We start from the raw sequence: 24,907 nt of genomic DNA on the forward strand, positions 1-24,907 counted from the left end.
TTGTGGAGAATTTTCTTCCCTAGTCGGCCTTCGTGTTCTTTTTCTGCATCTCTAGTACTCAGATGCTGCATGTCCTGGATTAATCTTTCAACATGCTCTTTATATTCTACTTTATCTTCCAATTCTTCTCAAATTTAAAATATTTTTATCATCATATTTATTTCCAAGAACTTTTCCTTATTCTCTCATTTTGTTAGCATCCTGTCTTTTCATACCATGATACCATCTTATCATCTTTGGGAAGATGTTATCGTGAGGTGTTTTTTTTTTTAAGTTTTCATCTTCCTCTGCAATGCCTCTGTTTCTCCCAAATTCCTCTTTTCTCTGTTTTGGTATGTTTCTTTAAAAGGTATTCTTCAAAGGTCTCAGTTACCTTGCCTGGCCTTTTATATTGAAAAGTGAGACACAAGGCCCAGCCTGGTTGGTTGGGGCATCATCCCGTACACCAGAAGGCTGCAGGTTCAATCCCTGGTCAGGGCACATGCCTAGGTTGTGGGCTTCATCCCCAGTACGGGGTGTGAGGGAGGCAAACAATTGGTGTTTCTCTCTCACATCGATGTTTCTCTCTCTCTCTAAAAAATCAATAAACATATCCTTGGGTAAGGATTTAAAAGGAAAAAGAAGCCCTTGCCATTTTGGCTCAGCAGTTGAGCGTTGGCCTGTGGACCAGAGAGTCCCGGGTTCAGTTCCTGCTAGGGGCACGTACCACAAAAAAAAAAGGAAAAAGAAAAGTAAGATACCATATAGGAAACTGAAGCTCTGTGTTAGGGGAGGGGGCCTGATGGTTGGCAGGTCCCCAGATAACAGAAATCTGTAGATATGCAAACTTTCCCTCAGTCCCCATATTCAAGGTGCCCCCTCACCCGACTCTCCGCCTCTCTTCCCCTCCTGCCCTGCTGTCTACACACCTATGGCTCACAAGTCCAGAGCTTCGCTGGCATTGCTGGCACCAGTCAGCTAGCTTCTTGCTGGCCTCTCACCTTTTAGGGACGGGGGTTTCTGGTTTCTCCAGGCTGCTAAGTCAGTAACCACTCATTTCTGTTTTCCATTTTCTAGAACTATGTTGCCCTCTTCTATCTTTTGCCTTTCCAGGCCTTCACACAATTCAACCACAAAGCAAGATGAGAAATACTTCATCCAAGAGTGATTGTGGGCTTAGGGAAAAAGACAGTAAGTTGTGATCAGAGACTTGTGCAAGACAGCATTTATGAGGAGAGTTGATGACGAGGTTCAAGGGCAGTGGTGCTGAGCAGCAGGTCCTCTGGGGGCTCCTGCCCACAGCTCTGCTGAGCTCTACCTGAGTGCCCTGGGACTCCAGTGTTATGTGTCTCAGCTGACTGAGTCCTCAGCATGGTGCTGTCCCCATGTAACCACTGAGGGCTCCAGGCACAGAGCCGGGCAGCACCAGGAACTGGACCTAGGTGTGCTGGACTCCACTAGCCCCATGGCTCTGCCCTTCGGACTGACCCAAGGCCAAGGGGAGGTGACTGTGAAGCACAGCCTAGGTCTATGGTCTGCAGTGGCAGCAATAGTTTATACAGGACCTTACACCTTCCTATACTCTTTTTCATTTTTCCCCCACTTGTTTTGAATAAATTTTATTTGATAAACCAATTCCTTTTCTATATTTTTGTTGCTTTTTAAATTTTGGGATATTAAAAATTTGTGAAATACATAATACATGAAATTTACCATCTTAACCATGTAAATATTTTTTCATTTACAGTTGACATCCACTATTGGTTTCAGGTGTACAACAGTGATTAGACATTTATATACCTTACAAAGTGATCTCCCTGATAAGTCTAGTACCCATCTGACACCATATACAGCTATTATAATACTATTAACTATATTCCCTATGCCATGCTTTACATCTCTGTGACTGTTTTTATAACTGGCAAATTGTACTTTTTAATTCCTTAATGCTTTTCATCCATTCCCGAACCGCCCTACAATCTGGCATCCATCAATTTGTTCTCTGTATCTATAATGTTTCTATTTGGTTTGTTCATTTATTTTGTTCTTTAGATTTTACATATGAGTGAAATCATATGGTATTTATCTTTCTCTGTCTGACTTTTCACTTAGCATAATACCCTTTAGGTCCATCCATGCTATCACAAACGGCAAGATTTCACTCTTTTTATGGTTGCGTAATATTCCATTGTATACACCATTTCTATTGCTTAGGTTGCTTCTGTATCTTAGTTAAAGTAAATAATGCTGCAATAAACATGGGGGTACATACATCTTTTTGTACTAGTGTTTTGGATTTCTTTCGTTAAATACCCAGAAGTGGAATTGCTGGGTCATATGGTAGCTCTACTTTTTATTTTTTTGGAACCTCCATACTGTTTTATTTATTTTTTAATCCTCAACCAAGGATGTTTTTTTAATTGATTTTAGGATAATTTCAGAGAGAGAGGAAGGGGTGGAGAGGGAGGAGGGAGAAGGGAGAGAGGGAGAGAGGGAGAGGGGGGGGAGAGAGAGAGAGAGAGAGAGAGAGAGAGAGAGAGAGAGAGAGAGAAACATCTATCGGTTTTGCCTCCTATATGTACCCACACCAGGGATCGAACCCAAAACTGGGTATGTGCCCTGACCAGGAAAGAACCAGCAACCTTTCAGTGCACAGATGATGCTTGACATTCCAACCAACTGAGCCACACCAGCCAGGGCTCCGTACTGTTTTCTACAATGGTTGTCCCAATTTACAAACACACCAACAGTGCACATGGGTTGCCTTTTCTCCACATGCTCCATTCTGACAGGTGTGAGATGATGTCTTATTGTAGTTTTAAGTTGCAATTCCCTGATGATTTAGTGATGTTGAGCATCTTTTCATATGTCTATTGACCATCTGTATATCCTCTTTGGAGAAATATCTGTTCAGATCCTCTGTCCTTGTTTTCATTTGATTGTTTGTTTTTTTGGTGTTAACTTGTATGAGTTCCTTATATATTTGGATAACCCCTTACTGGATATATCATTGGCAAATATCTTCTTCCATTTCATTTTGCTGATGTTTTCCTTTGCTGTGCAAAAACTTTTTAGTTTGATGTAGTCCCATTTGTTTATTTTTTCTTTTGTTTCCCTTACCCAAAGAGATACATCAAAAAATATTGCTCAGAGAAATGTCAGAGATTTTATTGCCTATGTTTTCTTCTAGGAGTTTCGTGGTTTCAAATCTTGTATTTAAGTCTTTAATCTAACATTTTGAGTTTATTCTTATACATGGTATAAGAAGGTGGTCTAGTTTCATTTTCTTTTTGCATGTATCTGTCCAGTTTTCTCAATACCATTTATTAAATAAGCTGTCTTTACCCCATTGTATGTTCTTGCCTCCTTTGTTGTAGATTAATTGGTCATACAGGCATTAGTTTATTTCTGGGCTCTCAGAATTCTGTTTCATTTATCTATGTGTCTGTTTTTATGCCATGCTGTTTTGATTTACTATATCCTTGTAGCATAGTAGTTTAATATCAGGTAGTGTGACACCTCCAACTTTGTTCTTTCTCAAGATTGGTTTGGCTAGTCAGAGTCTTTTGTGGTGTCATAAACTTTAGGATTATTTATTCTAGTTCTCTGAAAAATGTCATTGGTATTTTCATAGGAATTGCATTGTATCTGCAGATTACTGTGGGTAGTATGAACATTTTAAAGATGTTAATTCTTCCAATCCATAAGCATGGCTTAGGCTTTCATTATTTGTATCTTCTTTAATTTCTTTCATCAATGTCTTTTAGTTTTCTGCATTCAGGTCTTTTACCTCCTTGGTTAAATTTATTCTCAGAATTTTTTTTGATGCAATGGTAAATGGGATTGTTTTCTTAATTTCTCTTTCTGATAGTTCATTACTGGTGTATAAAAATACAATTGATTTCTGAGGATTAATTTTGTATACTGCTATTTTACTGAATTCATTTACTAGTTCTAATGGCCTTTTTGGTGTTCTTTAGCATTCTCTATGTATAGTATCATATCATCTGAAAATAATGACAGTTTTACTCCTTTCTTTCCAATTTGGATACCTTTTCTTATCTGAATGACATGGCTAGGACTTCCAGTACTGTGAATAAAAATGGTAAAAGTGGAATTCTTGTCCTGTTCCTGATCCTCAAGAAAAAGTTTTCAGCTTTTCACTGTTGAATACAATGTTAGCTGTGGGTTTGTCATACAGGGCCTTTATTATGTTGAGGTATGATCCCTCTACCCCCAGTTTGTTGAGAGTTTGTATCATAAATGGATGTTGTATTTTTGTCAAATGCTTTTTCTGCATCTCTTGATATGATCATATTATTTTTATCCTTCATTTATATGGTGCATCACATTTATTGATTTGCAGGTATTGAACCAGTCTTGTATCCTGGGAATAAATTCCACTTGATCATGGTGTATGATCTTTATCTGGTTTGCTAATATTTTGTTGAATATTTTATCATCTATGTTCATTGGGGATATTGGCCTATAATTTTCTTCTTTCGTAGTGTCTTTAACCAGTTTTGGAATTAGGATAATGCTGGCTTTGTAAAATGAGGTTGGGAGTCTTTCCTCCTCTTGAATTTTTGGGAATAGTTTGAGAAGGATAGGTGTTAATTCTTTGAATGTTTGGTAAAATTCACCTGTAAAACCACCTGGTCCAGGACTTCTGTTTGTTAGGAGCTTTTTGATTACTGACTTCAGTTCTGTTAAAAGTTATCTGTCTGTTCAGATTTACTGTTTCTTTTTGATTCAGTCTTAGGAGGTGGTATGTTTCTAGGAATTTATCCATTATTTTCAGGTTGTACAATTTGTTGGCATGTAATTGTAGTATTTCCTTATAACCTCTTGTATCTGTGATGTCAGTTGTTACTTCTCTTTCGTTTTCATTTTATTTATATGTGTCGCCCCCCCTCCCCCCTTTTTCTTGATGAGTCTGGCTAAAGGTTTATCCATTTTGTTGATCTTTTCAAAGAACCAGATCTTGGTTTCATTGATTTCCTGTTGGGTTTTTTTTTTTTTAATCTTTATTTATGCTCTGATCTTTATTATTTCCTTCCTTCTACTCACTTTTTGTTTTGTTTACTTTTTTCTTTCTAGTTTCTTTAGGTGTTAGGTTAGATTAAGATTTTTCTTGTTTCCTGTAGGCCTGTATTACTATACATTTTCCTTTTAGAACTGTTTTGGCTGTGTCCCATAGATTTTGAGTTACTGTGTTTTCATTTTCATTTGTCTCAAGCTATCTTTTGACTTCTTCTTTTTTTTTTTTTTTATAAATTTTTTATTTTTTTGTTACAGATATTTTACCTTTTTTACCCCATTGGCACCCCCCTCCCCACCCTACCCCTGCCCTGTCCCCGGCTTAGTTGTCCATGTCCATTGGTCATGCATACATGCATATAAGTTCTGTGGTTTATCTCTTCCCACCCACCTCCACACCCTCTTCTGAGGGATGTCAGTCTGGGCCCTACTTCCATGTTTCTGGGTCTACTGTATTCCTCAGACTGTTATGTTCATTACATTCCGTATATAAGTGAGATCATGTGGTATTTGTCTTTTTCTGCTTGGCTTCTTTCACTTAGGATAATACTTTCCAGGTCCCTCAATGTCGTCCCAAAGGATAAGAGATCTATCTTTCTTACCGCTGCATAGTACTCCATTGTGTACATGTACCACAGCTTTTTGATCCATTCGTCTACTGGTGGACACTTGGGCTGTTTCCAGATCTTAGCTATTGTAAATAGTGCTGCTATGAACATGGGGGTACATATATTCTTCCTGATTGGTGTTTCAGGCTTCTTAGGGTATATTCCTAGCAGTGGGATTACTGGGTCAAATGGCAGTTCAATTTTTAATTTTCTGAGGTAACACCAAATTGTTTTCCATAGTGGCTGGACCAGTCTGCATTCCCACCAGCAGTTATTAGAGTCCCCTTTTCTCCACACCCTCGCCAACACTTGTTGTTTGATGATTTGTTGATGGCGGCCATTCTGACAGGTGTGAGGTGATAACTCATTGTTGTTTTAATTTGCATCTCTCTGATGATGAGTGATGTTGAGCATTTCTTCATATGTCTTTTGGCCATTTGTATGTCCTGTTTGGAGAGGTGCCTATTCAGCTCCTCTGCCCATATTTTAATGAGGTTATTTGTCTTCCTTTTGTTGAGTTGTATGAGCACTCTATATATATTGGGAATTAACCCCTTATCTGATACATCATTGGCAATGATGTTCTCCCATACAGTGGGTTGCCTTTCCATTTTGATGATTGTTTCTTTTGCTGTGCAGAAGCTTTTTAGTTTGATGTAGTCCCATGTGTTCCTTTTTTCCTTTGTTTCTGTTGCCTTAGGTGATGTATCAGTGAAAACTCTGCTCCGTATGATGTCCGAAATTTTGTTGCCTACATTTTCTTCTAGAATTTTTATGGATTCACGGTTCACATTTAAGTGTTTTATCCATTTTGAGTTTATTTTTGTGTATGGTGTAAGTTGATGGTCAAGTTTCATTTTTTTGCATGTAGCTGTCCAATTTTCCCAACACCATTTATTAAAGAGGCTGTCTTTACTCCACTGTATGCTCTTGCCACCTTTGTCAAATATTAATTGAGCATATTGCCTTGGGTCCATTTCTGGGTTTTCAGTTCTGTTCCATTGGTCTATATGCCTGTTCTTGTGCCAGTACCAGGCTGTTTTGGTTACAGTCGCTTTGTAGTATAACCTGATATCTGGTATTGTGATCCCACCTACTTTGTTCTTCTTTTTCAAGATTGCTGTGGCTATTCGGGGTCTTTTTTGGTTCCATATGAACTTTTGAAGTATTTGTTCTAGTTCTGTGAAATATGTCCTTGGTATTTTGATAGGGATTGCATTGACTCTATAGATTGCTTTGGGTAGTATGGACATTTTAATGATGTTAATTCTTCCAATCCATGAACAGGGTATGTGCTTCCACTTTTTTATATCTTCCTCTATTTCTTTTTTCAATGACCTGTAGTTTTCTGCAGATAGGTCCTTTACTTCTTTGGTTAAGTTTATTCCTAGGTATCTTAATTTTTTTGGCGCGATGGTAAATGGGATTGTTTTTTCAGTTTCTCTTTCTGTGAGTTCATCATTGATGTACAAGAATGCCGTCGATTTCTTGACGTTAATTTTGTATCCTGCTACTTTGCCAAATTCATTTATTAAGTCTAGTAGATTTTTGATGGAGTCTTTAGGGTTTTCTATGTATAATATCATGTCATCTGCAAATAATGACAGTTTCACTTCCTCCTTTCCAATTTGGATCCCTTTTTTTTCTTCATGTCTGATTGCTGTGGCTAAGACTTCCAGTACAATGTTAAATAAGAGTGGCGAAAGTGGACATCCCTGTCTTGTTCCTGTTCTTAATGGAAATGTTTTTAGTTTCTGTCCATTGAGTATTATGTTGGCTGTAGGTCTTTCATATATGGCCTTTATTATGTCGAGATATGATCCCTCTATTCCTACATTGCTGAGCGTTTTTATCAGAAGTGGATGCTGGATTTTGTCGAATGCTTTTTCAGAATCTATTGATATATCATGTGGTTTTTATTCTTCATTTTGTTTATGTGGTGTATCACGTTTATTGATTTGCGAATATTGTACCAGCCTTGCATCCCTGGAATGAATCCCACTTGGTCATGGTGAATAATTTTTTTGATGCATTTCTGGATCCGATTTGCTAATATTTTGTTCAGGATTTTGGTGTCTATGTTCATCAGGGATATTGGCCTGTAGTTTTCTTTCTTCGTAGTGTCTTTTTCTGGTTTTGGAATTAGAATTATGCTGGCCTCATAGAACGTGTTTGGAAGTCTTCCTTCTTCTTGGATTTTTTGAAATAGTTTGAGGAGAATGGGTGTTAGTTCTTTTTTGAATGTTCGGTAAAACTCCCCCGTGAAGCCATATGGGCCTGGGCTTTTGTTTGCTGGGAGAGTCTTGATTACCTCTTCAATTTCTTTAGTTGTTATTGGTCTGTTCAAGTTTTCTATCTCTTCCCGGTCCAGTTTTGGGAGACTGTGTGTTTCTAGAAATTTGTCCATTTCGCTTAGATTGTCGAATTTGTTGCCATAGAGTTGTTCATAGTAGGTGTTAACAATCTTTTGTATTTCCGTGGTGTTGGATGTTACTTCTCCTCTTTCATTTCTGATTTTGTGTATTTGGGTTCTCTCTCTCTGTTTCTTGGTGAGTCTAGCTAAGGGTCCATCAATCTTGTTTATCTTTTCGAAAAACCAGCTCTTTGTTTCATTGATCCTTTGAATTGTTTTTTTTTTTTTTGTCTCTATGTCATTTATTTCTGCTCTGATCTTTACTATTTCCTTCCTTCTACTTGCTCTGGGGTTTTCTTTTTGTTTGCTTTCTAGTTCTTTAAGTTGTGAGGTTAGACAGTCAATTAGAAATTTTTCTTGTTTTTTGAGGTAGGCCTGTAGTGCTATGAACTTCCCTCTCAGAACTGCTTTCGCTGCATCCCATAGATTTTGTGTTGTTGTGTGTTCATTTTCATTGGCTTCCAGGAAGTTTTTAATTTCTTCCTTGATCTCCTCGGTGACCCATTCATTGTTTAATAACACGCTATTTAGCCTCCATGTGTTGAAATGTCTTTTGCATGTTCTTGTTGCAATTGATTTCTAGTTTCATGCCATTGTGATCTGAGAAGATGCTTGATATGATTTCAATCTTCTTGAACTTGTAGAGATTTAGTTTGTGTCCTATCATGTGGTCTATCTTTGAGAATGTCCCATGTGCACTTGAGACGAATGTGTATTCTGTAGTTTTGGGGTGTAATTCTCTGTAGATATCTATTAAATCCATTTGGTCTAGTGCTTCATTTAGAGTCTCTGTTTCGTTGCTAATTTTTTGCCTAGAGGATCTATCCAGTGCTGTCAACGGGGTGTTGAAGTCCCCTGCTATGATTGTACTGTTGTCGATTTCTCCTTGGAAGTCCTCCAGAAGATTTTTAATATATTTTGGTGCTCCTATATTGGGTACATATATGTTTATCAAAGTTATATCTTCCTGTTGGATAGACCCTTTCAATATTATGTAGTGGCCGTCTTTGTCTCTAGTTATGGTCTTCATTTTGAAATCTATTTTATCAGATATGAGAATTGCTACCCCAGCTTTTTTTTGCTTTCCATTTGCTTGGAAAAAATTTTTCCATCCCTTCACTTTCAACCTATGTGAGTCTTTTGTTGTGAGGTGGGTCTCTTATAAACATATAGATGAGTCATGCTTTCTTATCCAACCAGCTACTCTGTGTCTTTTTATGGGAGCATTCAATCCATTTACATTTAAGGTGATTATCGATATGTACTTATTTATTGCCATTTTTGTTTAGTGTGGTTCTATTTTTCTTCCCGTTTCTACTGCTAATTACAGCAGTCCTTTTAACATTTCTTGCAGTGCTGGTTTGCTGATAATGTATTCCCTTAGCCTTTTTTTGTCTGGGAAGCTCTTTATTTGACCTTCTATTTTGAATGATAGCCTTGCTGGGTAGAGTAGTCTTGGATTCAGATTCTTGTTTTTCATTACTTTGATTACTTCATGCCATTCCCTTCTGGCCTGTAGTGTTTCTTGTGAGAAGTCAGCTGAGAGCCTTATGGGGTGTCCTTTGTAGGTAACCTGTTGCTTCTCTCTTGCTTTTAGAATTCTCTCTTTGTCTTTAATTTGTGGCATTTTAATTACTCTGTGTCTTGGTGTGGGCCTGTTTGGGTTCTTCTTACTTGGGACTCTCTGTGCTTCTTGAACTTGAATGCCTTCTTCCTTCACCAAATTAGGGAAGTTTTCTGTCACTATTTTTTTGAATATATTCTCTATCCCTTGCTCATTTTCTTCTTCTTCGGGGAGTCCTATGATGCGAATATTATTATGTTTCCAGTTGTCCCACAGTTCTCTTAAGCTGTCTTCCTTTTTTTAAATCGTTTTTTCCTTTAGGTTTTCTGATTGGTTGATTTTTTCTACCTTGTCTTCTGATTCACTGATCCTGTCCTCAGCTTTCTCTACTCTGCTTTTAAAACCTTCCAATGTGTTTTTCATTTCTGATATGTCATTTTTTATTTCCTGATGGTTTTTAATTTCCAATTGGCTTATTTTCAGTGTCTCTATGTCCTTACTCATGCTGTTCAGCTTCCTCAAGATCATGGCTCTGAATTCTAGCTCTGTTAACATGCCTAACTGCTCCACATTGATCTCATCTTCGGTGGAGGTGTCTTGCTCTTTCATTTGGCTTCTGTTTCTGTGTTTCACCATTTTGGCTATCACAGTGGGCTTTGGAGCCTGTCAAGTTTTCCCTTGGGTGTTGGTGTTCTGCTGTTTGTGGCTCCCTCTCCTGGATTTAGATGAGCGAGGGAGGACCCACGTTAAACACCACTGTCAAGTCTTACTTTCCTGGTTAAAGTTGCTAGCCCAGGAAAGGTACTGTTATCCTCTAGCTTTTTGCCTGGAGGCTAGCAGTCGAGGTTACTTGATGAGTTTTGGGTTGTCAGTTGACTGAAAAACTCCCTCAGGTGCTCAGCACAATGGGATTTCACGAGGGTGGGGCAGATGCTGGTTGTTAGTGAGCCTCAATTAGCACTTCAATGGCCCACAGGGTGGGGTTGGATCTCCGAGGGAGGGGCTGCTGCCTCTCCCCAGAGCCCTGGGAAGGAGCAGTATGGCCACCGTCCTGTGTGGCTGCACTCAGGAAAAGCTCTGAGCACCCTCCAAATCCCAAGTGTCCCGACACAGTTCCAGTCCAGTCTGCCCTCCCTCTGCCGGAGCCCAAGGTAAGTGCCTGTGGCTGTTTTAGCCTCTCTCCGGGCTCTGCTCCCAGCTAAGGCCGCTGCCGAGCTGCCTACTGTCGGCTCCCAGCCCCCATCTCGCGCCTTCGCAAGCCTACCAGGATCGAGTCAGTGTCCCTCGTTATATGGTCCTCGCAAGCTGCTTTTCTGTTGCTTTTTCCCTTCAATTTGTCTGTGTTATAGTTGTAATTCCAGTTTGGTTCTGGGAGACGGTCTGTGTAGCTTCCATTCACTCTGCTGCCATTTTTCTCTCCTCTTCTTTCTTGATCTCATGGAGTAGCATGTTAGTTAGCCTACATGTGTTTGTATGTTTTTCAGTTTTCTTCTTGCAAACTGATTTCTAGTTTCTTGCCATTGTTTGAAGATGCTTGATATTATTTAAGTCTTCTTCAATTTATTGAGATTTGTTTTCTTGTTTTGTGGCCTTACATGTGGCCTATCTTGGAAAGTGTTCCATGTGCACTTGAAAACAATGTATAATCTGCTGCTTTGGGATAGTGTGTCATTTAAGGCTAATGTGTCATTTAAGGCTACTCTTTGTTTTTTTCTGGATGATCTGGCCCTTAATTTATTAAGGGCACATGATCTTCCTACTTTTGCCTTTTAATCTTTGTACTAGCTTTACAGTTGGTTGACTCCCTGCTTTTACTGTTTGCCTTTGTTAGTGAGAATTTTTTTTCTTTCCTATATTTTCTCTTATTTCTGATCTTTTCTAAAGAAGTCCCTTTAATATTTCTTGTAATACTGGTTTAGTGGTCATGAATTCATTTAGCTTTTTCTTGTCTGGGAAACTCTTCTCTCTCCTTTGATTCTAAATGAGTCTTCCTGGATAGTCTTTGTAGGTCTTTGCTTTTCATCACTTTACATGTTTCATGCCACTCCTTTCTGGCCTGAAAGCTTCTGTTGAAAAATCAGCTGATTATATTATGGGAACCCCCTTGTACATAACTAACTCCTTTCTCTAGCTACTTTTAAGAGTCTATTCTCTGTCTTTAACCTTTGCCATTTTAATTATGATGTGTCTTGGAATGGGCCTCTTTGGGTTCATCTTGTTTGGGACTCTGTGTACTTCCTGAACTTGTGTCTTTTTTTCCTTCACCAGGTTAGGGAAGTTTTCAATCCCTTTGCTGTCTCTCTCCTCATTCTGTTACCCCTATGATGTAAATGTTGCTACACTTGATGTTGTCCCAGAGGTCTCTTAAACTATTGTCTTTTTTATTTTTAAATTAATTAATTTTTGTTACAGATGTTTCCCCTTTTTCACCCACTGATTCCCCCCTCCTTCCCCACCCTGTCCCCACCTTTGTTGTCCATGTCCATTGTTCATGCATACATGCATATAAGTTCTGTGGTTTATCTCTCCCCCCACCCCCTCTTCAGGGGATTGTCAGTCTGTACCCCACTTCCATGTCTCTGGGACTACCTCATCCATTCCTCAGACCGTTATGTTCGTTATATTCCACAAATAAGTGAGATCATTTGATATTTGTCTCTCTCTGCTTGGCTTGTTTCGCTTAGGAAATACTTTTCAGGTCCCTCCATGTCATCTCAAAGGATAAGAGATCTTTCTTTCTTACAGCTGCATAGTACTCCATTGTGTATATGTATCACAGCTTTTTTTATCCACTCGTCTACTGATGGACACTTGCCTCCAATTATTCATTGTTTGTTATTGTAGTCTCCATTTCTGACTGGTTCTTTTGTATGGTTTCTATCTTTTTGTATGAGTTCTCACTGAGTTAATCTATTCTTCCCCTAAGTTCATTGAGCATCCTTATAACCAGTGTTTTGAACTCTGTATCTGGTAAATTGCTTGTCTCCATTTTGTTTAGTTCTTTTTCTGGAGTTTTTTCTGTTCTTTCGTTGGGAATATGTTTCTTTGTCTCCTCATTTTGGCTAATTCCCTGTTTGTTTCTACATATTAAGTAGGTCTGCTACTTCTCCCAGTCTTTGCAGAGTGACCTTATGTAGTAGGTATCCTGTGAGGCCCAATGGCACAGTCTCCCTTTTCACCTGAGCCAGGTGCTCCAGGAGTGTCCTTTGTGGGCTGTGTGTACCATTCTGTTGTAGTCAAATTGGACTGTTGGCACATCAGTGGATGAGATTGACATTCAGCCTGACTGGCTGTGAAGGCTGGCCGTGACTACAGTGGACATATTGTGGGGGGACTGACCCCATGGATAGGGAGTCACTTCAGTGGAGTTCTGGTGTCAGCCGTGTATGCCCTTTGAGTGTGTCATTTGTGGAGTTGGTTGGTGGTACTCTGGTGTGGTCTGGAACTGGCCACCAGGTGTGTTGGTTTTGGAGACTCTGGGGAGGGAATCTGTTGCAAGCCAAGGTCAGCTTCCTTTTGTGCCATGCTTGAGGTTGCCTGGTGGGAGCTAAAGTGATCTGCAGTTGGTTTCTGCTTGTGCTGGGCATAGAGGCACTTGGTAGACAGTATGCTACAAACTAAGGCCAGCTGCTACTAGTGCCAGGTTTGGAACCCTTTGGTGGGCATGACAATGTGAGTCATGGCCAGCCACAATTTGTGCTGTGTTTATAGCTGCTTAGTTGAGGCTACCAAACAAACGATGGCTGCAATTTATCACAGGCTTCAGGCCACCTGATGGGAGTTAAAATGCATCCTGAGTCCAGTCACCACTTGTGCTGGGCTTAAGATCACTTAGCAAGAGGGAAAGAGCACATCAAGGCCTGCCACTATTGTATGGGGGTTTGTGGCCCTTTGAAAGAGTTTAAGGAAGTCTGCACCAAGGCAGGCACCTTGAATAGAAAAGCCTTGGGAAGTGGCTCAGGCCAGGCATGTGGGATGTGGGGACCAGGTCTCAGGGAATTACCAGGGTAGGGTAAACAGTGTGAGCCAGGTTAATGGGAAAGTTCAGATTTGGCACCCAACTGTGCCTGCTGGCTGCGAGGGGAAAGGGCTCAACAAAGAGCAGTGGTACCTGCCAATGCTTCTGTCCCTGGAGAGAGACCTGACTCCTGCCACTCCAGCCCTCACTCTGAAGCTAGTTGGTTCAGTTCCTCTCTATGACCCTGGTGCTTTTTGAGCTGTTGCCCCTGTGTTGGGAGTTTGTGAGTAAGTGAGTCCCTGTGCAGGCCCCTCAAGAAAAATGCCTGGCACTCCAGTCACCCTCCATCTCACCATATACCATCCTTGCTGGTTTTCACAGGCAGATATTATGAGGTCTCTTCTTCCTGGCACTGGTGTCCCAGGCTGGGGAGCTGGGGGTGGGGCTAAGACCCCTCACTCCTCAAGTGGCACTTTTACAGTGGAGCTATCCCTCTTGATTCTCAATTGCCACATAATGGGTGTGGGACCTTCCTGTTCCTTTTCTCCATGCCTCCTACCAGTGTCATCGTGGCTTCTTCCTTATATCCTTATAGGACGTCTGTTCAGCTAGTCTTCAGGTGGTTCTCAATGACAGCTGCTCTATAATATAGTTGTAATTTTGATATGGTCATGGGAAGAGGTGAGCATAACATTTCCCTATTCCACCATCTTGACCAGAAGTCCCCATATTAACTATTTTTTAAGTGTACACTTCAGTAGTTTTAAGTACATTCACATTGTTATACAACTGTCACTATCAGCCATCTCCAGAACTCTTCTCACTCTGCAAAACTGAAACTCTGTACCCATGAAACAGTAACTCCCCATTTTCCTTCCCCCAGCCCACCCATGCTACTATTTGTTTCTATGAGTTTGACTATTTAGTTACCTCACATAAGTGAAATCATACAGTATTTTGTCTTTTTGTGACTTATTTCACTTAGCATAATGTTTTCAAGGTTCATCTATGTTGTAGCATGTGACAGGATTTCCTTCCTAAATGAGGGCTGAATAATATGCCATTGTTTTTATAGGCCACATTTTGTTCATCCACCCATCAATGGACATTTGGGTTGATTCTACCTATTGCAAATAGTGCTATGAACATGAGTGTACAATTACATCTTCAAGCCCCTGCTTTGAATTCCTTTGGGTATATACACAGGAATGAGATCGATAGATCATATGGTATTTCTATGTTTAAGGTTTTGAGGAACCTCTATACTGTTTTCCATAGCAGCAGCAGCATTTTACATTCCCGCCTACTGTGCAAAAGGGTTCCAATTTTCCCACATCCTGGCCAGCACTTATTTTCTAATTTTTTAAAAACACAATAATGGCTATCCCAACTAGTGTGAGGTGGTAGTATCTCACTGTGCTTTTGATTTACATTTCCATAATGGTTAGTGATATTAAGTATCTTTTTCCTGTGCTTATTGGCAATTTGCATATCTATCTTGGAGAAATGTCTATTCGAGTCTTTTGCCTATTTTGTAATTTATTTTTTCATTGTTGAGTTTTAGGTGTTCTCTATATTTTCTGGATATTAACCTCTGTTGATTTCTATCCCTTGCTGCATGGAAGTTTTTATTTTTGATGTCATCCAATTTACTTTTACCTTTGTTGCCTATGATTTTGCCGTCATATCTAAGAAATCATTGCCAAATCCAATGTCATGAAGCTTCTGCCCTACGGTTTCTCCTAAACCTTATAGTTTTAGCTCTTACATTTAGGTCTTTGATCCATTTTGAATTCATTTTTGTATAAGGTGTAATGTAAGGGTCCAACTTTGTTCTTTTGCATGTGGATATCCAGTTTCCCAATTGCTGAAAAGACTGCTTTTACCCCACTGGTTTTGGCATCTTAATCAAAAAATCATCTGACCATTTTCCAAGGGTTTCTGTGATTCGTTCAGGCCAGGAGCCCATCAGGACCCCCTGATGCACCATTCCCCTAGGCCAGGCTACAAGGGGTGGCCCTGCAGAAGGGTATGCCACCTTCTGAGCCTCATACATTACAGTGTCTTCAACCCTTTTGCCATGTAGAGCCTTCTATGGCACTGAGTTATGGTCAGAGTCTTGGATAAAATGCAAGAGTCTGATTTAATAAATGGATAGAAATAGCTATAGGTGAGACATTTGGGCTTTTGTGGAGCAAACCAGAGTGCCCTTCAATAGTGGATCCATTTCTGCTTTCATGTGAAGTAGATGCTCCCAGGTAGGCTGATGGTCAGGCAGGGTAGCCTCAGTGTTTTACAGATGGATATTTAAAAACACAAAGCATGACAAGTGTAAAGTGTCCTGTGGCACAATGACAGGCCTAAATCAAATTCTCATCTCCACCACTTAGTTAGCAACTGTGGGTCTTTGGGAAAATTATTTCAACACTCTGAGCTTCTATTCCTGCTATTTAAAACTGGGTTCATCGTATCTCCCTAACAGCTAATCCCTATTGACTGCTGACTCTGGGCCAGGCCTCAGCACCTGATGAATACTAATTCCCACTTCCCCTTGAGCCTGTTCCCTCCTAAATTCTCTACTCCAACTACTTCCTTTATGAAGATCATATAAAAATGTGCTAGCTTATATTTTTCTCATGAAGCCCCTTAAAAAATAAAACAAAATGGAATACTCTACATAATAAATGGGAGAGGGAATCGAGCCATATCAAGTATAGGTTGTGGCCTTAATGATTTTTCAGAGCCAAGAATACCTGGGAATGATCGAGGTTACGTCATAGGATGTTAATTACAATTCCGCAGAAAACAAGTAAATTTCTTCTTGCAGAAGATGAAGATGGTAGCTTATTTCCATAAAAGAAAACCTGGCAATAAAAATTAAACTTCTTTTCTAGGAAATAATGTAGCCTGCTAGAATGACCAAAATGTTATTTTCTACATTTTATCTGTTGAACTGTATCCTTTATATTAGTTTGAGAATAGTTACTTATGTAATAAAAAGAAAATTAATTTTCTGCATTTCTGGCTCCTTTCACAAGAAAAACATCATTACTTTTCTGAGTGTGTTTTAAACAAACACACATCCTTCAGGAAGAAACTTTACCCTGTGGGGATTGAGAAAGGATCAGAGTTAAGCACTGAAACAAGCAATTAATTCCCATTAGAGGATTAAGGCACTCATGTTCACTTTTAATCAGAAAAACGAACTGTGAATAAAATCATGTACGACCAAGAGGTTACTTGTCAAAGTTAATACATTAGAGAACTGAAGGGCAAACTGGAACGCAGAGGCGGAGTAGCCATGGGAAGCACTGGCGAGGAGACGGGCGGGCTCTGCATCCACGGGACAACCGCCCTCTCGAGATGCTTTGGAAACATGGCAGGGGTGGGGAGACAGTTCCTGCTACATGGTGCTGTCCTTGCTCTCACAGACACATTCCAGGAAAAGAAGTCTAACAGCATTTCCCACCCTGTTATGTCACCATCCCTCCCTGCATGATTTCTCTGCAGTACCTTATCATTAAGACATATAAGATATTAACATTCAATTTTACAATTTGACTTTTGGGTTTTAGGGCTGATTCTAAATGAATTCTAGCCGCATCTCTGTAAACAACTTTACCAACCTATAAAGTATTGAATGGGAGGCCACTTGGAAACCAAAAGCCAAACCTTTATCCCAAACCTAGCTGATCGGGAATTAATGTGGCCATCCAGGGGTCAGCACGGAGGTGGAACAGGCTCAGAGTCTAAAAAAATTTCTTTTCAGCAAAATTTGGCTAGTTTAACATTGTCAATATTTAAGAAAACAAAAACACTCATGAAAATGTCCATCTGGCCTGGCACTGCTCGAAATGCCTCTTCACTTATTCAGCAGTTTTCTTTCTTGAAACACAGTCCATGTAGTTTCATATTTCATCACTTAAGCAGAAACTGAATGTGATGATAAGTCCTTCACATAATTGTTAAGATTTTTCCTGCTTGATTTTTTTCTTAGCCACCTGGTGGTAAGAGTGTAAAAGGCAGGATTTAATTTAAGAGTTTATTTTGCCAGTTTAGAAATTACAACTATTGCGTATACCTAGACCACATTTAGAAACATACACATACCAGGTGAACCAAACAAGAAAAGGGCCAGCATTTAACTCTTCCTAAACCAATCTGCACAAGGGTTTAAATGGACACCATCTTCTACCATGAAAATAACCTTTAAAAAATGGTTGTCTCCATAAAATATCCACCCTGTGTGTATGAAAATTTAATGATACAAAGAAATGTTAGTAAAAGCTGTATGACATCATTTCAAACTGTTTTCTCCTAGTGATAAAACATCAAGCCAATAACAGTGCTTCCTGCCTGTTGTCAGCAGTTAAGACTGTTAGAAAAGACAGGTGTGATGACTGGACTGGGATCCCATGAAATGAAGGCCTCTGAGGACCCACTCACCACTGGCGGGACGATGAACGGTCTCGGAGCCAGAAACGCCTGCCCCAAAGAATTGCCGGGGATGCTTCCTCTTACCTGCCTTTCCATTTTCTGTATAAAATACCTCTCATCGTTCCACATCTTACGTCAAAGCTGGCCCCAGCAGGCCGCGGCCCCACGGGATGTTTGAAGGGCACCCATTACACATGGGACCAGTTTCAGTGAAGCCAACTGCTGCCCTGGTCCTTCCGTGGCCACCAGCGGACTCAGACCATACTAAGTGTGGTTGAATCTTAGTAAAAAGCACAGATGACTTGGGCACGACTCCTCTAAAGAGGGTTTTTCTTATTTCATAGGAACTTTCTCACATCTCAGTCAAGGAGCCACTTCCCTCCCATCCTACTGGAACATTATTGTCCCTGAGAAAATGCCTGCGTGTCTGATAGAGTTACACATTAATTCTTTAGAAGTTTCTTAGAACTGTAGGAAACAGGTGAAAAAACAAAATGCCTTGAACTTTAAACTGGAGCTTGGCCTGTGAGCATGAAGAGCTTTAAGGTCATGTCACTCTCCCCTCGGAGGGGCTGGCGGGCGACGTGCCACGGAGGGCTCAGGCGGCATCCTGTGGGCGCTTTGATGCTTTCATTCTCCGGGTTGTGAGTTTCTTTAGAGCAGTGACAAGGGCTTCCTGCCCAGCCAGTCCCGCTGAATGCCCCGGAAATGTTTAAGGCAAAACACCTTTCTTACATTAACCAAGCAGCTTGGGGGAAATGGCGGCACCTTTGAAATCAAGAAGTTAGGTCTCCACTCCCATCACACCCTCAAACTCTGGGCCTTCATGGAAGCCCGCAAACAGACAGGCACCTCAGGCTCTCTGTTGCCACCTTAAGTCCCCTCGGAATGCTTCCTCAGTGACCATATTCTGTGGGGTTTTACTCTTTGGTCATGCCAAAACTTTTTAAAAAGAAAAAGAATTTAATGCCATACCACTTTAATGATAATTGTGTTGTCATTTTAAGAACATACAGTGACCAACAAGGGAGACGACCACCCCCCAGGCCCACTCTGAAAGTCTGGAAAGGAAAAGCAGGAAAATCCCCAAACACCAAGTAAGGGAAAGGATTCTATGGAAACGGAGGACGGTGAACTGGCCAGGACGGCTGGGCCACGGCCCCAAATACCAGGCGCAGCTGGGAGTGGAGGTGCTGCCAGCCCCCACAGCTCCCAGCAGGAGGCGCAGAAAGCTTAGGAGAAGGCTGGACGGGCCAGCGCAGTGGAATGTGGTGGAGACAGCGCTGGAACCTAGCAGCAGGCCTGACACCCAGAAAGACGGTCCCTGCCTGCCCTGAGGGTGTGGCTTCAGGAACAAGGGCTTTACCTGCTGGCCCATCTGTGGCTCAGGGGAGAAAATATAAATAATGCCGACCACTATGACTGAGAGCATTTACTGTATGCCTGGACCATGCTAAATGCTTCATTTATATTTTCATGTTAACACACAGCTCAAAGAGATCTCACTCCCTAGCTTCTCCCCGTTTTACAGATGGGGAACTGAGACAGAGGTAGAGTGGCTTCCACAGGTGTTCCAGGTAAAGGCAGCAGAGCAGGTATGTCTGCCTTCACACCCTACAAAGGCTCTCCCTCAGCTCTAATAGGAGGGTGCCTCTCTCATTACCTCCTGCCTGAAACTGCAGAACGGGAACAACTTCCAGCCACCAGAGGGCCGCAGGCAGTTGGTGGCTTGGGCCACTGCACCAAACCAGGTTCCATTACACCCACATCTGGAAGACACCCTTGGGCACTTACTGCACACCAACAAACAGCAATGCAGTTGGCCTGGAATCAGCACTCAAAAGCGGCCACCGTCCTGGCGTTCCTAATACTTTTATCTGAACTTGTATAAGCAAAGTCTGATGGGCAGCCCACAGGCATACACCATTCTTGATGCCCCAGGAGCACAGAATCCAGGGGGACCCAGTGAGATGCAAAGTGAGGACAAGGGAATGTGGTACATTTCTGACTAGGTCAGTGGAGGAGCCACACTTTCCATTTCAAGCAGAAATGCTAACAACCAAGAAGCCCTGTCCTATCCTTCCTGATTTGGGGTACTTCCCTATACCAGGCAGCCACACACTGAAGACGATGGCACAGAGGGCAAGCCTGACTCACAGAGTACCCAGAGTTTTTCTTCCTCTCGTCTCTGCTCCATTGTCAGGAGCTGAGGGTGGGCAGTGCTGGTTGAGACAGTTCTGAGCAGCTTACAGTGAGAATAAAATACACATGCATGTACAAGTTATGAGATATCATTTCTATGATTCCACGAGTTAAATATTCCCATATTTGCATTTAAATTTATTTAGTTTTTATTATTATTTTTTTTAATCCTCACCTGAGGACATTTTTTCATTTCTTGTTCGGACAGAGTGGGAGGGAGAGAGCGAGAAACATCGACATGAAAGGGACACATCGAGTGGCTGACACCCGCACGACCCAACCAGGGACAAACTGCAACTGAGGTACATGCCCTTAGCGGGAACCAAACCCGGGTTTCTCTGGACCACAGGCCGACGCTCTAACCACTGAGCCAAACCGGCCAGGGCTGCATTTAAATTTAAAATGGACAATGTACAATATAAAGATAAATGATACACTCAATGCCAAGAATTTAATATAATAAATAATAGTAAAATAACATAAATCAGTAATAAAACAATGATAATAAAAAAATAGCAACTAAAAACACCATGACAAGTCAAAAGAGACCACAAAAGGACAAAAATCTTATTTTAGTGACTTATATCTGCACTCTTTGTGCTTTCTGAACAAGGGACCCTGCATTTCTCTCTCAACTGTCTTGCAAATCACAAGCTCGGGCGGGGTCGCTCCTCTCTTCTCTTCCCATCTGCCACAGCAAAAGTAAGTGGTTATCCCCTCTCAGTCCAAATTCCCTGGGAATTTCAATCTGTTTGGAATTTCTCCAGTTTCTTTGTCACAAAGAACCACAAGTTCAAATATTGCTCTGGATGTAAATCTGCAGTCAGGCTCAATCCTGTGGCTCTGCCACCATTTCTTTCAGATGCCGTCACAGAGGCAAGGTCGAAGGACATCAAGTGCTCCAACCCTAAGACTGACTTGGGGCCAGTCACTCCCTGCCCTGCCCCCAGCCTTCCTGGGAGCAGGGGCAGTGGTAAGAATCCAATCTCTGGCTTTACAGGGATTAAAGGCCATCTAGAACCTGCAAAACTAATCTTAATCTCTAGAGACAACAATCAGACTGGTGGGGGCAGGAGTGGGGGGGCACATTGTAGGAAGATGGAAATGTTGTCTTTTGTAAAAATCACCAACCTGTGCACTTAATGTGTGAATTTTTTTGCACCTAAATTATAACTTAAAGACAGTTCATTTTAAATAAATTAAATGAGATCATGGGAGGAAGGCAATTTGCAGGCCACTTGGTCTATAATTATTATTACCAGTTTATATTCTTATGAGTTCAACATACTTCACAGTCCCTAATCAACAGCAAAAACTTATCTTTTATTCAAGATTTTTCACACGCATCAAGTAGTTCCAAAGTATTTCTAAAGCAGATTTGTAGTGGCCTCCCTTAAACTCGCTTCCTGGAATCCAACATGCAATGGAACAAGACAGAAGAATTTGCCTGTAACTGCTGCCTGGGCCCTGGGAGGAAGGTAAAGCAGTCCCCGTGTGATCGAGGGTGCAGGGCCCGGAGGGATAGGGCCTGGGATTAAGACTCATGCCCCCCCAGCTGTCATTATCCACCCAGGCCCTCTCTGCACTGGCTGCTGACCGAGCAGAGGTTTCCATGGTTCAACTACTAAGAAATGCGGCAAAAGACCGGACTTTTAGAATAGTTTTGCAAATGTGCTAGAGGAGAGTACAGCTTTTAACTCGCTCACTGGCAGTTGCTCAAAATATGTTTTTTCTGTCTGGGGCAAGCCCCCAGTTAAAGAAGGAATAGCTAAGAATCTGTGGCTTATCTGAACCTGCTGTCTGTTCTGATGGGCATGAGAAGGGTCATCAGGTCTGGCTGAAGGCAGGTAACTCCCACTCTACCTTGTATGTCCCCAAAAGGTAATGACTATCCGTTAGCATATTACATAAAAGGTCTTGTTTTTCAGAAACATTTTAAGGCTACATTAACTTTAAATGGTTTTTCTTCAACTGTTTTGCTTACTTGGGTGAGAAATGGAAAGTTTGGGAACACAACTTAAATTTAAGTTAGAAGCATCACAGAAGAATAATTACAAAATACCACATAGAGCCATTGCCTTCTAGGTAGTTTGCTAACAACATATTTTAGAAAGAAGAGAACATACACCTGTTCAAACAACTCTTAGATAACCATTTTAGAAGTCAGGCCTACCCAAAAGTGATGAACAAAATAGTTACAAATGCAGGTGAAACCCCTAGCTAGGCCTGGGCCCAGGTCCCTTACCTTTTTTTTTTTTTTTTTTTAATCCTCACCCGAGGACATTTTTCCATTTTTTGTTCAGGTGGAATGGGAGGGAGAGAGAGGAACAGAGAGAGAGAGAGAAACATCGATGTGAAAGGAACACATCGAGTGGCTGCCACCCGCACAACCGACCAGGGCCGGGGACAAACTGCAACCGAGGTACATGCCCTTAGCGGGAACCGAACCCGGGTCTCTCAGGACCGCAGGCCGACACTCTTAACTGCTGAGCCAAACCAGCCAGGGAAGGTCCCTTACCTTCAATATAATATTTCATAGCTTTGGAGGAACAAGTCTCCCAGAAGGGGGCTTGGTTACCCTGGGGCCCAGGAGCCACAGGAAAGCCAACCAAGGCCTCCCCCAGGGACTGGGGACAGAATTAGTCAGCAAAGACTGAAAAAATGGCTGCCAAGTACCATACTACCACAGGAACCGTGAGTACTACTCAGAAACCACCAGCACGGGTGGCCCCACCTCCTGGTCCAGTGCCCCTAACCCAGATCCTCTACCCACTGCCCAGTAACATGAAATAATCCAAACTCCATTTCCAGTGGCTCTCAAATTCAGGACTTCTTTGAGTAGTAATAACAGATGTACCTTCAGAATTTCCTTTTGCCAAGAATATTATTAAAAACCAAAAAGACATTGGCTACCTGGAGATAGGCAGGCGGAAGGAATACAAACCTAGAAAAGTTAATCGCCTCCATGAGTGCAACAAAAGAATCACCCCAACACACGTGAACACACCCTTTTTAAAACATTTTTAAAAGAAAAGTTAAAAACACAAAACAAAATCGATCCTGATGTTTTGTTTTGTTTTAATATTCTTTTTTTTTAATCCTCACCTGAGGACGTTTTTCCATTTTTTGTTCAGATAGAGTGGGAGGGAGAGAGAGAGAGAAACATCGATGTGAAAGGGACACATCGAGTGGCTGCCACCCACGCAACCCAACCAGGGCCAGGGACAAACTGCAACCAAGGTACATGCCCTTAGCAGGAACCAAACCCGGGTCCCTCTGGACTGCTCGAACCGCTTAGTCAAACCGGACGGGGCATCCTGATGGTTTTTAAAAATTAATTACCTGTCCCAAAGCATCCAAATCGTTTTAGTGCTTTTCTAATTATCCCAAAGTAAAATTCAATAAAAATAGCTGAGAGAAAGTGAAAACTCGGAATTGCAAGTAAAAGGGGAGTAAGAGGAAATTAAGAGCATGTAGTGAGCATGCTTTAAAATAAAGTGAATCCATTTACTCACATTCCTATGAGGACTAAACACAGCTGGTCACTGTTTGCTGGCAGCAGTCAGAATTCTTTGAGACCAAAACTTCTACAAAAATATGTTGTGTTGGAGTGACAGGGGCTTCAAGGGAACTGGATGCACTGAACTGAGTGAATCCAACCCTTTTATACACTATACAACGCCCCCCCCCCCAGCCTCACTTTATTATTTCATAATTTTAAAAATTAACTTGTTTTTGTTACAGATGTTTCTCCTTTTCCCCCCACTGACATCCTCCCTCCGCATCCCCCCTGCCCCATCCCCATCCCCCCTGCCTCATCCCCAGCTTTGTTGTCTATGTCTATTGGTCATGCATACATGCATATAAGTTCTCTCCCCACCCCCAAACCTCCCTCCTCTGAGGCTTGTCAGTCTGTACCCCTCTATGTCTAGGTCAATTTTGTTCATCAGTTTGTTTAGTTCATTATATTCCACAAATAAGTGAGATCATGTGATATTTGTCTTTCTCTGCTTGTTTGTTTCGCTTAGGATAATACTCTCCAGGTCCTTCCATGTCGTCTCAAAGGATAAGAGATCTTTCTTTCTTACAGCTGCATAGTATTCCATGGTGTACATGTACCACAGCTTTTTTGTCCACTCATCTACTGATGGACACTTGGGTTGTTTCCAGATCTTAGCTATTGTAAATATGCTGCTATGAACATTGGGGTACATATATTCTTTCTGATTGGTGTTTCAGGCTTCTTAGGGTATATTCCTAGAAGTGGGATCACTGGGTCAAATGGAAGTTCAATTTTTAATTTTTTGAGGTAACACCAGTGTTTTCCACAGTGGCTGCACCAGTCTGCATTCCCACTAGCAGTGTACTAGAGTCCCCTTTTCTCCACACCCTCGCCAACACTTGTTGTTTGATGATTTGTTGATGGCGGCCATTCTGACAGGTGTGAGGTGATACCTCATTGTTGTTTTAATTTGCATCTCTCTGATGATTAGTGATGTTGAGCATTTTTTCATATGTCTCTTGGCCATTTGTATGTCCTGTTTGGAGAGGTGTCTATTTAGGTCCTCTGCCCATTTTTTAATTGAGTTCTTTGTCTTCCTTTTGTTGAGTTGTATGAGCACTCTATATATATTGGAAATTAACCCCTTATCTGATATATCATTGGCAATTATGCTCTCCCATACAGTGGGCTGCCTTTCCATTTT

The 24,907-nt window shown here is 41.3% G+C and overlaps 1 protein-coding gene across 2 annotated transcripts in view; it reads right to left on the bottom strand.

Moving 5' to 3' along the window:
* GGACT (gamma-glutamylamine cyclotransferase) overlaps nt 1-24,907 on the bottom strand; it is a 68,208-nt gene that overhangs the window by 6,105 nt on the left and 37,196 nt on the right. The gene's annotated exons all lie outside the window — the stretch shown is intronic.

The sequence above is a fragment of the Molossus molossus genome, unplaced genomic scaffold (assembly GCF_014108415.1).
Source record: "Molossus molossus isolate mMolMol1 unplaced genomic scaffold, mMolMol1.p scaffold_m16_p_9, whole genome shotgun sequence".
Classification (NCBI taxonomy): domain Eukaryota; kingdom Metazoa; phylum Chordata; class Mammalia; order Chiroptera; family Molossidae; genus Molossus; species Molossus molossus.